Source organism: Saccopteryx bilineata, chromosome 5, assembly GCF_036850765.1.
Source record: "Saccopteryx bilineata isolate mSacBil1 chromosome 5, mSacBil1_pri_phased_curated, whole genome shotgun sequence".
NCBI lineage: Eukaryota > Metazoa > Chordata > Mammalia > Chiroptera > Emballonuridae > Saccopteryx > Saccopteryx bilineata.
This window is the reverse complement of record NC_089494.1, coordinates 89,671,179-89,682,758: the sequence shown is the minus strand read 5'-3', so window position 1 is coordinate 89,682,758 and position 11,580 is coordinate 89,671,179. Positions and strand designations below refer to the sequence as shown.

The window sequence follows — 11,580 nt, the reverse complement described above, 5'->3', positions numbered from 1 at the left end:
CCCAGATCTCACTCAACACGCGGTCGCCCAGGTCCCTCTTCCGCCCTGCGTTGGATCCGTGAGGTTTCCCAGCGGAGCTAGAGCCCAGAGCCCTGGCTGTTCCCTGGCTGGCGGGGCCCACCTGTCCGGCCCGGCCCCCTCTCGGAGTACCCCAGGTGGCTCCGGCGGGGAGGAGCCTCGCCCCGCTCAGCCCCGCCCCGTCCCGCGCGGCCGCATCCCACGACGGCCCCGGCGGGCGCGCTCGGAACGGAAGCCGGGAGCCGGGCGAGCGCGGCGAGGGCCGGGAGGGCGCGGGCGCGCAGGTGAGCAGGCGGGCGCGGCGGGCCGGGGACGGCAGTCCGCGGGGGCACTGCGGGGCCCGCGCCGCTTGGCTGCGGGACTGCGGGACTGCGGAGCCGGCGCGGACAGTGAGGGGCATCCGGTCCAGCGCGCTGGGGAAAAGAGGCGTGCGGGGCCGCGGCTCGGCAGGGCGCCTGGGGCCGGTCGCTGGCTTAGGGCGTACAGCTGTGAACATCTGGACGGGGCAGGAGCTGGGGCGGGGCGCGGACTGCGTGGCTCTTTCAGTGGCCGCGGTGCCGCGGAGCGCCGTTTGTGCGGCGCTGGCGGGGAGGGGAGCGGCTAGGGGCCGAGCTGCGGAGGAGCCGGGGGAGCTCCTGCCGGCCCGTCTGCGGCGCTTCCAGGGTCCCGCAGCGGTGCTGCTGTCCCTCTGCCCGGCTCTTGGCTTTCGGTGTTGGTGTTGAATAACCGATTACACAGGGGCTACCTGGGGCTTCCGAAAAGCCGAGTGTACGAAGCTGCTCTGACTCCCGGGGCCTTCGGCTGCAGGACTCCGTGCCCTGGGGAATTGTGCGAGCTAGAGGGGTGCTCTCTGTCTCCTGGGGCTGGCGATTGGGGTGATAAAGTGGAAAAGTCTAGAGTGGTGTTTAAATTCTAGTTACTAGCTGTGTTACCTTGAGCAAGTTACTTAACTTTGCTGATCTTCAGGTTCCTCAAAGGTAAAATGGGGATTATAAGCATTAGAACATTCTTAAGGTATATGATGTTCTCTCCATTTATTTAGGTGTTAATATAACATTTTATGCCTTCCAGAAGTTGCCACACATTTCTGAACAGGAGGGAGGTCCAGGAGGCTTAGATTACCCTTTTTTAAGGAGGAGGTGGTGTGTATTTTTGAGCTGAGGGAGCTTTTTTTTTTTTTTCTTAACCCCTCTGCCTTGTTCATGGCTAGGCCCCTGCAGTTTGGGGCTGTCTTACTTCCTCACACTATTCCTGAGACCAATATTGAGAGGTGCGGTGCGCAGGCCCTGCAGACAGAAGGGTTGTTATCAGCCTGCTGTCATCATTATGTTTGTCAGAATTCTTTTCTTTTGGTTTTTTGGCCTTGCTTTTGGTCTACTATATCAATAAGATTTGCGGCCCTGGCTACAAATTGCCTTAAGCAATACAGAAATTGATTGGGTCACATATGTGAAAAGGCCAAGGGTTTTTGCTTCAGGCACAGTTAGATCCAGGAGCTGCTGCCAGTTTGCAGGGCTCCTTCTTGCTCCTGTATCTTGGCTCTTTTCCCACTGTGTTGACTTGTTCTTACCATAGAGTGATAAATAACACTGATACCTTCAGGCTTATCTGCTCTTTGTTGGGGGGGGAGGCACAGGGGTGTATGGGGAGTGTGGGAGGAGTCTCTTCTATCTCTTCCATCATTATAGAACTTTTTTTTTTTTTTGTATTTTTCTGAAGTTGGAAAGGGGGAGGCACTCTGCAGTCTGACAGACTCCCGCATGCACCCGACCGGGATCCACCTGGCATGCCCACCAGGGGGTGATGCTCTGCCCATCTGGGGCGTTGCTCTGCTGTGACCAGAGCCATTCTAGCGCCTGAGGCAGAGGCCATGGAGCCATCCTCAGTGCCCAGGCCAACTTTGCTCCAATGGAGCCTTGGCTGGGGGAGGGGAAGAGAAAGACAAAGAGGAAGGAGAGGAAGGAGGGGGGAGGGGTGGAGAAGCAGATGGGTGCTTCTCCTGTGTGCCCTGGCCGGGAATTGAACCCGGGACTCCTGCACGCCAGGCCGACGCTCTACCACTGAGCCAACTGGCCAGGGCCGCAAATCTTATTGATATAGTAGACTAAAAGCAAGGCCAAGCCATCTCGGGTGGGGAGTGGGTTTCCACCATAGAAATGGCTACTTTATGCTGGTGGAACCAGTGTCTGGGAAGATTAGTTTTCTACTGTGATAGTGCCACTCCAGCTGCTGGGGACTGTAAAGGGGCAGTGCCCAAGGAGAAGGCTGCATTCTGGGAAAATAAAAATAGGACACACCCATTGTACCATCTCTGCTTTTGCTCACCACTGTCTAAAGAAGTCTATAGCACAGTGTACACAGCCTGACTGTCATATTCTGTCAGTCAACAAATCTTTATCCAAGGCATGGAGGCATCTTGCATGTTCATCCTTTAATTCTTTGTTTTGTCATTCATTCATTCCTTCAACATTTAATTAATGCCCAACATATGCTAAAGCGTCTGCCAAGGGTGAAAATGCTTGTTTTGAGCTCACAGTCTACCTAGAAAGGCAGTGTCTGGGGCTGTTTCACTGGGGATAGAGTGAAGACTTCCCGAGGAAACTGCAGTTGACCTTTAAATTGGAGGTAAGTAGGTCTGCTGCAGGAGAAGGAGTTGGAGGGACTTCCCAGGTCATGCAGTAGGGTATCAGGGCACTTTCAATTGTAAGGAACATCATTTAGGTTCTTTACTATCTTATGTCAAAAGTCTGGAAGTAGGCACTTCAAAGTAGTCACAGCTCTAGGGTGGCTCCTCGGAGGTTCCCTGTGTCTCCTCTGCCCTGTCGCAGGGTGACTGGGGCTCCATTATGCCTTTCTGTGAAAACATCCAAAGCAGAAAGGGAAGGATGGGGCTTGCTTCTCTGTGTTTCTCTAGATAACAAGGGACATTTCCTAGAAGTCTCATGCGTCATTCCCAGGTGCAACTGGCCAGAATAGTCACATGCCTAGCCTAAAACAGTCACTGGCAAAGTGGAAGAGGTTGGCTATGAATGTTTTGGCTAAGCAATCTTTTGGAGCTGGGGGAGGAGCTCACCCTCCCTGAGCACGTTGATGCTCCCTATCTGAACTAGATCAAATTCCTTTAGCAAGGAAGAAGCAAGACTGCCTTCCTTTAGCAAGGAAGAAGCAAGACTGCCTGTCGGACTGTTAGGTAGGCCCTCAACCGTGTCTCCCACAGGGGGGACAGATGAGGGAAGGCATGGCCTATGTGGACAGTCAGGAGAGAAGTTCAGTATGAGAGAACTATGTGGCGTGGCGGATGGGCAGCAAGGAGCTGAGGTTGGAGATGCGGGGAGACACAGGAGGAGCCTACACTAGACACCACTCGGCAGCGCTAAGAGGCGTAAATCTTGGTCCCACTCCTCAAAGAACTTACACTCAAACCCTGGAAAAGTTTTTGGAGTTCCTCATATTCCCATTAGCAGCAGCAACAGTGACTCTGGTGGTAATTCTCCAGGGGCATGTTGGGCTGGAGGGCTTTAGGGACAGGCCATGTTTAGTTTGAAAAAGCTTCACAGCTGGTTCTGCTGTGTGTCCCACTCCCCAGCCACCTGCTTCACCTTCCTTCATGCCCTCTTGTATCATGTCTTCACTTCAGTATTGTTACCTGTCTTTCACTGGCTGGGACTTGGTTAGGATGCCAATAGTGGTAGATCTTGGACTAGAAAACAATTCTATGGACAGTAAGACCAGTGAGTGAATACTTGATAGTTATATTTAGTAGGAAATCAGCCTATTACTTTGAAAGCATATAGCCTGTTTTCATTTGAAGTGTGAGGTGAGTGCTGCTTTTTGTTTGCATTTGATATGGTAGACACTGGTGGACATTTGGAGTTAGACTGGATACCCAGGGATGCTACTTCTCACCATCCTCCATCCTCAATATCCAGTCAGCCTAGAAATGGGCAAAAAGACCGGGTCACTGATCCTGGCAGAGTAGAGGCTGTGGAAGCAGTATATTTTGTTGTTTCCATCCGCAGTACTGTTCTGGGCTGCCCAGGACCACTGGAGGAATGTGAAGGAATGAGGTAGAGAGTTATCTTGGGTATCATACATTCTGTGATTATTTATTGAGCATCTACTTACTGTGTGTCAGACGCTGTTCTGGGTGCTGGTGATAAAAGAGTACACAAGAAAGACAAAGTCTCTATTCTCATGGAGGTTATAATTTACTGGAAGGAGACAGTTATTTATATTTTGTTTCATATGCCACGTGGTGAGAAGTACTATGTTGAAAAATAAAATAGGTTAGGAGAAGAAACACACTGGGTATATTGCTGAAAATCTTCAAGGTTTATTCTCTCTCGGGTTTCCAGCAGACAAATACAGCCTGAACAGGTATGGTATTGGGCAAAAAAACAATAAAACCCCCCAAAACCCCACCACATGTTTTCTTGAAAGAGAGGGTTACATATTGAATGACTGGATCTTAAAGGATTTCTTCAGGCAGAATCTGTGTGTTGTACCTCACATTGTTCCCAAGCGTGATTTACAATGACTTATAAAACACAGTACCAGGTGATGAGAAATAAGTAAAGAAATATGAGCAAAGGGAAAATAAGGCTCATTTCTTTCATCACTGTGTTCCAGAATGGTTTAGTTTTGATAGCAGAGGAAGGAGGAAGTAATGTGGTTAAAAATGTGGTGATTCATGCTGGGGTTCGTTATTTAAAAGATGAGAAAATAAATTTTGATGACTCAGAAAATGATATATGTTGTTGTTGTTTAAAGACAATTTTATTTGAAAGGAAAAGTAAGCTTTTTACTAAGGACTTTATCTCCCGTGTTCAGAGAAAACAAATAGTTTTTTTCTTTAAGATCAGTCTGATGTGCTTTAAAGGTTAACAGAAATCAAAAACCTAATTTCAGTGTCAAATAATATAGAAAATTGGTAAAAAGTTTGGATATAGAACTGCTGGAAAAAATATACAGGTTCAAATAAAAATTTACAGCACAGAAGTATGCAGATGTAATTTTGATGACTTATTTTTATTGGGTTGTTTGTTTACTTCTTGTCAAGTTTTGAGAGTTTTTTTTTTACATGATCTGGATATATAAAATGTGATTTATAAATAATTTCTCCCAGTCTTTGCCTTATCTTTTTGTTCCTGTAACAAAATCTTTCTCAGGGCAGAATTTATCAATCTTTTTATGGATCAAACTTTTGTTGTTTTACCTAAGAATTCTTGTCTAAACATAAATCTTGAAAATTTTGTACACTTTCTTCTAGAAGTTTCATAGTTTTATGTTTTATATTTAAGTTGATGACCCATTTTGGGCTAATTTTTATATAATGAGTACGGTATGAGTCAGGAATTGTTTTTGACATGTGGAAGCTCAGTTCCATCACCATTTGTTTAAAAGACTGTCCTTTCCGTAGTAAATTGTATGGACACTTTTGTTGAAAATCAATTGGCCATAAATGTAAATATTTATTTCAGACTCTTAATTCTATTCCATTGATCTACATGCCTACTTTGTGCCAACACTACACTGTCTTGATTACTGTGACTTTACAGTAAGTTTTGAAAGTAAGTAGTATAAGTTCTCCACCTTTATTTTCTAAAATTGTAATGGTTCTTCGAGTTCCTTTGCCTTTCCATATAAATTGTAGCATCAGCTTGTTGATAGGTATTAAAACTCCTGCTGGGCCTTTTTTTTTTTTTTTTTTTTTTTGTGACAGAGACAGAGAGAGGGACCAGACAGACAGGAAGGGAGAGAGATGAGAAGCATCTGTTCTTTGTTGTGGCACCTTAGTTCATTGATTCTATGTGCCTTGACCGGGGTGAGAGAGGGCTACAGCAGACTAAGTGACCCACTGCTTGAGCCAGCGACCTTGGGCTCAAGCTGGCTTTGAGCCTCGCTCAAATCAGATGAGATTACACTCAAACTGACGACCTCGGGGTTTTGAACCTGGGTCCTCTGCATCCCAGTCTGATGCTCTGTCTACTGTGCCACCGCTTGGTCAAACTGTGCCGGACCTTTCAATGGGATTGAATTGAATTTATATATTAATTTAGGAAGAATATACATCTTTACAGTATTGAGTATTTCAGTCCATGGACACAATATATCTTATGTCTACATTTATTTCAGTTTTTTCTTATTTTTTTTCTATCAGTATACAGTCGTCCCTTGCCATATCGCAGTTCACTGTTCACAGTCTCACTGTATTGTGGATTTTTAAAGAGATTTATTTTATTATATATTTTTAGATTTTATTTATTCACTTTTAGAGAGAGAGAGACAGAGAGAACAGAGGGAGGAGCAGGAAGCATCAACTCCCATATGTGCCTTGACCAGGCAAGCCCAGGGCTTCGAACTGGTGACCTCAGCATCCCAGGTGGATGTTTCATCCACTGCGCCACCACAGGTCAGGCTGTGTTGTGGATTTTTAAATTGTATATATTTAATTTTGTATCGCGGATTTTTTGCTGTATTGCGGGATTTTGTGATATATAGCTATTTTTATATATTTATTATTTTAATTACTTTTGCCGTAAAATAAGCATTTTCTAGCCTAGAAAATTAAAAACAATATAAAAAGAGTGAGAAAGGTTAGTAACAGTGTGGGAAAGGTTTTAAGAGTGTGGGAAGGGTTTATAAAGCCTTAAAATATACATAAATGATAAAATAAATATAAGGTCGCTACTTTGCGGATTTTCGCCTACCTTGGGGGCGGGGCTTCTGGAACCTAACCCCCGGGATAGAGGAGGGACCACTGTAACAGTTTTCAGGACAGAGATTTTTGCACATAATTTGCTATATTTATACTTAAGTATTTTATTTTTGGAGGGGAGCTATTGTTGCTAGTATGTAGATATACAATTGATTTTAGTATATTGACATTGTATTCTGTTACCTTACTAAGTCATTTATTTTAGGAGGTTCATTTGTAGATATTTTGGGATTTTCTACATAGACCTTGATGTCATCTGTGAATGAAAACAATTTTATTTCTTCCTTTCCAATCTGGATGCCTTTTATTTCTTTTCTTGTCTTATTACACTAAGATTTCCAGTACAGTGCCGAATAGGAGTGGTGAGAGAATATCTTGCCTTGTTGTTTTTTTTTTTTTATCATGAGGGGAACAGTTTTTCATTATTAATTATGATGATGGCTGAGGTCGTTTTGTAGATGCCATTGTTCCTAGTTTATTGAGTTTTCATTATGGATGAATTTTTGAATTTTGAGTACTTTTTCCCACCTATTGACAGGGTCATGTGATTTTTCCTTATATTTAATATAATGAATTACATTTAATGATTTTCAAATGTTGAACTAGTCTTGTATTCCTGAGATAAACTCTAGTGGGTTGTGATGTATTTTGGTAGAGATGTATAGGATTGGTACTTTTTCTTCCTTCAGTGTTTGATAGAATTAATTAGTGAAACCATTTGGGCCTAGAGTTTTCTTTGATGAAAGGTTTTTAACTACAAATTTAATTTCTTTAATAGATATAGGTTTTATACAATTCAGGTTACCTATTTTTTTCTTGATACGTTTTGCTATTTCACATCTTTCAAGGAATTTGTTTCTTCACTTAAGTTGTCAAATTTGTGGATGAAGACTTGTTTGTGTTAGTGTTATATTATCGATTTAATGTCTGAAGTCTACAGTGTTGTTTTCCATTTTATTCCTGATATTGGTAATTTGTGTCTTCAGTCTTTTTCTTACCCAGTCTATCTAGAAGTTAATCAATTTTATTGATCTTTTCAAAGATCCAGATTTTGGTTTTATTAATTTTGACTTATTTTCCTGTTTTAAACTTAATTGGTTTTTGTTCTTTATTATTTCCTTCCTTTGGGTTTAATTTACCCTCTAGTTTTCCAAAGGGGTAAGCTTAAGATTTTTCTTCTGTTAATACAAACATTTAATGCTATAAATTTCCTTTTAACTACTGCTTTAGCTGCATTCTGCAATTTTGTTTTTAAGTGAGGAGAGGGAGATAGTGAAACAGACTCTGGATCTGTGCCCCAACCTGGATCCATCTGGCAACCCCTGTCTGGGGCTGATGCTTAAATCAGCTGAGCTATCCTTAGCACCTGAGGCTGATGCTCAGACCAACTGAGCTATCCTCAGTGCTTGGGGCCAGTGCTTGGAGCAACTGAGCTATCCTTAGCACCCAGGGCTGACATTCAAACTGGCTGTGGGAGTAGAAGAGAGAGAGAAGGGGGAGAGGAAGGAGAAGAGAAACAGATGGTTGCTTCTTTTGTGTGCTCTGTCTGGGAATCAGACCTGGGACATCCATACACCAAGCCAGTGCTCTATCCACTGAGCCAACCAGCCAGGGCCACATTCTACAATTTTGATATATGTATTATTTAGAATTAAAATATTTAGAAATTTTCATTGAGACTTCCTCTTGAACCATGTGTTATTTGAAAGTATGTTATTTAATTTTTACATATTTGGGAATTTCCCAGAAGTCTTTCTGTTACTGATTTCTAGTTCAATTCCATTATTAGCTCACTATATGATTTGCTTGTTTTCTATTCATTAAAATTTGTTCATGTTTGTTTTATGGCCCAGAATATGGCCTTGGTAAATGTTCTGAAAGAATGTGTATTCTATTGTTCGATAGAATGTTCCAGAACTATTAGCTCATGTAGCTTGTTAGAATTGTTTAGGTCTGGCCCTGGCCGGTTGGCTCAGTGGTAGAGCGTCGGCCTGGCGTGTAGAAGTCCCGGGTTCGATTCCCGGCCAGGGCACACAGGAGAAGCGCCCATCTGCTTCTCCACCCCTCCCCCTCTCCTTCCTCTCTGTCTCTCTCTTCCCCTCCCGCAGCCGAGGCTCCATTGGAGCAAAGATGGCCCAGGCGCTGGGGATGGCTCCTTGGCCTCTGCCCCAGGCGCTAGAGTGGCTCTGGTCGCGGCAGAGGGATGCCCCGGAGGGGCAGAGCATCACCCCCTGGTGGGCAGAGTGTCGCCCCCTGGTGGGCATGCTGGGTGGATCCCGGTCGGGCGCATGCGGGAGTCTGTCTGACTCTCTCCCCCCGTTTCTAGCTTCAGAAAAATACAAAAAAAAAAAAAAAGAAAGAAAGAATTGTTTAGGTCTCCTGTGTCCATACTTATTTTCTGGCTGTTTCTTTTAAAATAAATAAATAAATATATATTTAAATATATTTAGTATATATTTATTATATATTTAACATATATTTAAATGTTTATTTATTGATTTTAGTAAGAGAGAAGAGGGCAGAGAGAGACAGACAGGAACATCAGTCTGTTCTTGTATGTGCCCTAACAGGGAATTGAACCAACAACCTCTGTGCTTCAGAATGATGCTCTAACCAACTGGAATATCTGGCTGGGGCCTGTCTACTTGTTTTTATCAATGACAGAAAGGAATGCTAGAGTCTCTAGCTAAAATTATAGATTTTTTTTCTACTTATCACTTTAGTTTGATCACTTTTTGCTTCTCATATTTTAAACATCTCTTCTTTTTTTTTTTCTGAAGCTGGAAACAGGGAGAGACAGTCAGACAGACTCCCGCATGCGCCCGACGAGGATCCACCCGGCACGCCCACCAGGGGCGACGCTCTGCCCACCAGGGGGTGATGCTCTGCCCCTCTGGGGCGTCGCTCTGCTGCGACCAGAGCCACTCTAGCACCTGGTGCAGAGGCCAAGGAGCCATCCCCAGCGCGCGGGCCATCTTTGCTCCAATGGAGCTTCGACTGCGGGAGGGGAAGAGAGAGACAGAGAGGAAGGGGGGGTGGAGAAGCAAATGGGCACTTCTCCTATGTGCCCTGGCCGGGAATCGAACCCGGGTCCCTCGCACGCGACGCTCTACTGCTGAGCCAACCAGCCAGGGCCAACCATCTCTTCTTAAGTGCATATACATTTAGGATAGTTATGTCCTAAGAAAAGGAGACTTGATCCCGTTCTTATTGTATAATATACTCTTTATCCCTGTTAATATTTCTTAATCTGAAGTCTACTTTGAGTGTTCATAGTATAGGTACTCCAACTTTCTTTTGGGTAATGTTTGCATCCTATCCTTTTTTCTGTTCCTTTACTTTTGACCTATCTATGCCTGTATTTTTAAGAAAAATATGAATTCTGTTTGACTTGTCTTTATTCCATTTCCACCATTTTATGTCTTTATGTAGATCCAGGTTTGAGTCTGGCATTATATTTTGGTTGAATGACTTCATTTGGCATTTCTTATAGTGTAGGTCTCCTGACAATAAATTCTCTCAATTTTTGTTGTCTGTTGGAGTCCTTATTTCTCCTTCATTTTTGGAAGACATTTTCACTGGATATAGAATTCTGGGTTGATAGTTTTTTTTCCCTTCTAGCACTTTAAAGATGTTGTTTCATTGTCTTTTCATTTGCTTGCCTACTGATAAGAAGTCATCTGTAATTCTTATCTTTGTTCATGTGTATTTAATGTCTTACTTTTCTCTCACTGCTTTCAATATTTCCTTTCTGCCTTGCTTTTCAACTGTTTGAATATGATATGCCTGTGTGTGTACATTTGTGCACACACACGTCCATGGTATTTGATCTGCTTGGTAGTCCTGAATTTGGATCTCTGGTTTGGTATTTGTCTTTAATTTTTGGAAAGTTCTCAGCAGTTATTTCTTCAGATATTCTTCTGTCCCACTCTATTTTCTCCTGCACTTTGGTTACACCTAGGTTAGAATATTTGGTATTATTCCACAGCTCTTGGACATTTTTTAAGTTTGTTTGCTTTGTTTCATGCTTTTATTTCTTCTTGTTTTAGTTTGGGTAATTTCCACTGACCTAATTTCAAGTTCAGTGATTCTTTCCTTGGCTGTGTCACATCTGTTGACAAGTATCTGTTGAAAGCATTCTTAATTTCTGTTACTGTATTTAGTCTTTCAAACATTTCCATTTTATTCTTATGGTTTCTATTATATTTCTCTGTTGAAATTATACATTTAATCTTTTATTAAATATATTTTATACATTATATTAAATGTTTGCCTTTTCTCTTAGGGTCTTTTATAATTAATTATGCTTATTTTAATTTTTGCGTTTGATAGCTTGAACATCTGAGTCATCAGAATCAGTCTGGTTCTGTTAATTGATATGGCTTTTGGCAGTGCAGCTTTTTGTTGATTTATTTTTTTGTATAGCACTGTAATGTTTGGTTAATCAATCTAGTCAGGAGTTGAACAGGGTTTGAAGTTTGCTATTGCTATGGTTATCCTCAGGTGTACTGTAGATTTCATATTCCTCTTGAGCCACCTTGAGTTCAGAGTTGAGGCTGGTTTGCTGAAGGGCTTTTCTCAGTATGTGAGCATGTGCTTCAGTGTAAGCCTCAGATCTTCCTTTTACACTGTGCTTCTGGGTGGTCTGCCTCCATGCTCTTTCAGCTCTTCCAGAAGCACTCCGTTATTATGTTACTCGATGCTTGTTAGCCAGTGTCCAGGTGCATTAGCCTCAGGTGAACAAGTACTTATATCTCTTCCTGAAGGTACGTGGTTCTCTTAGATTTGGGGCTAGTTGGTTCCTCAGCTGACTAATGGATTCGAGAAAGTTAGGAACCTGCAGT

General features: G+C 43.1%; 1 protein-coding gene across 6 annotated transcripts in view; it reads left to right on the top strand.

Moving 5' to 3' along the window:
- The first annotated feature begins 204 nt into the window (after positions 1–204).
- Positions 205–11,580, top strand: part of LYPD6B (LY6/PLAUR domain containing 6B) — a 198,170-nt gene continuing 186,794 nt past the window's right edge. For 4 of the 6 annotated variants that reach the window (XM_066280149.1, XM_066280154.1, XM_066280155.1 and 1 more), the window contains exon 1: positions 219–302. The gene's annotated coding sequence lies outside the window, so the exon portion shown is untranslated. Of the gene's footprint in view, positions 303–11,580 lie in introns of all 6 variants that reach the window. The other 2 variants (XM_066280153.1, XM_066280151.1) reach the window with 2 other exon arrangements.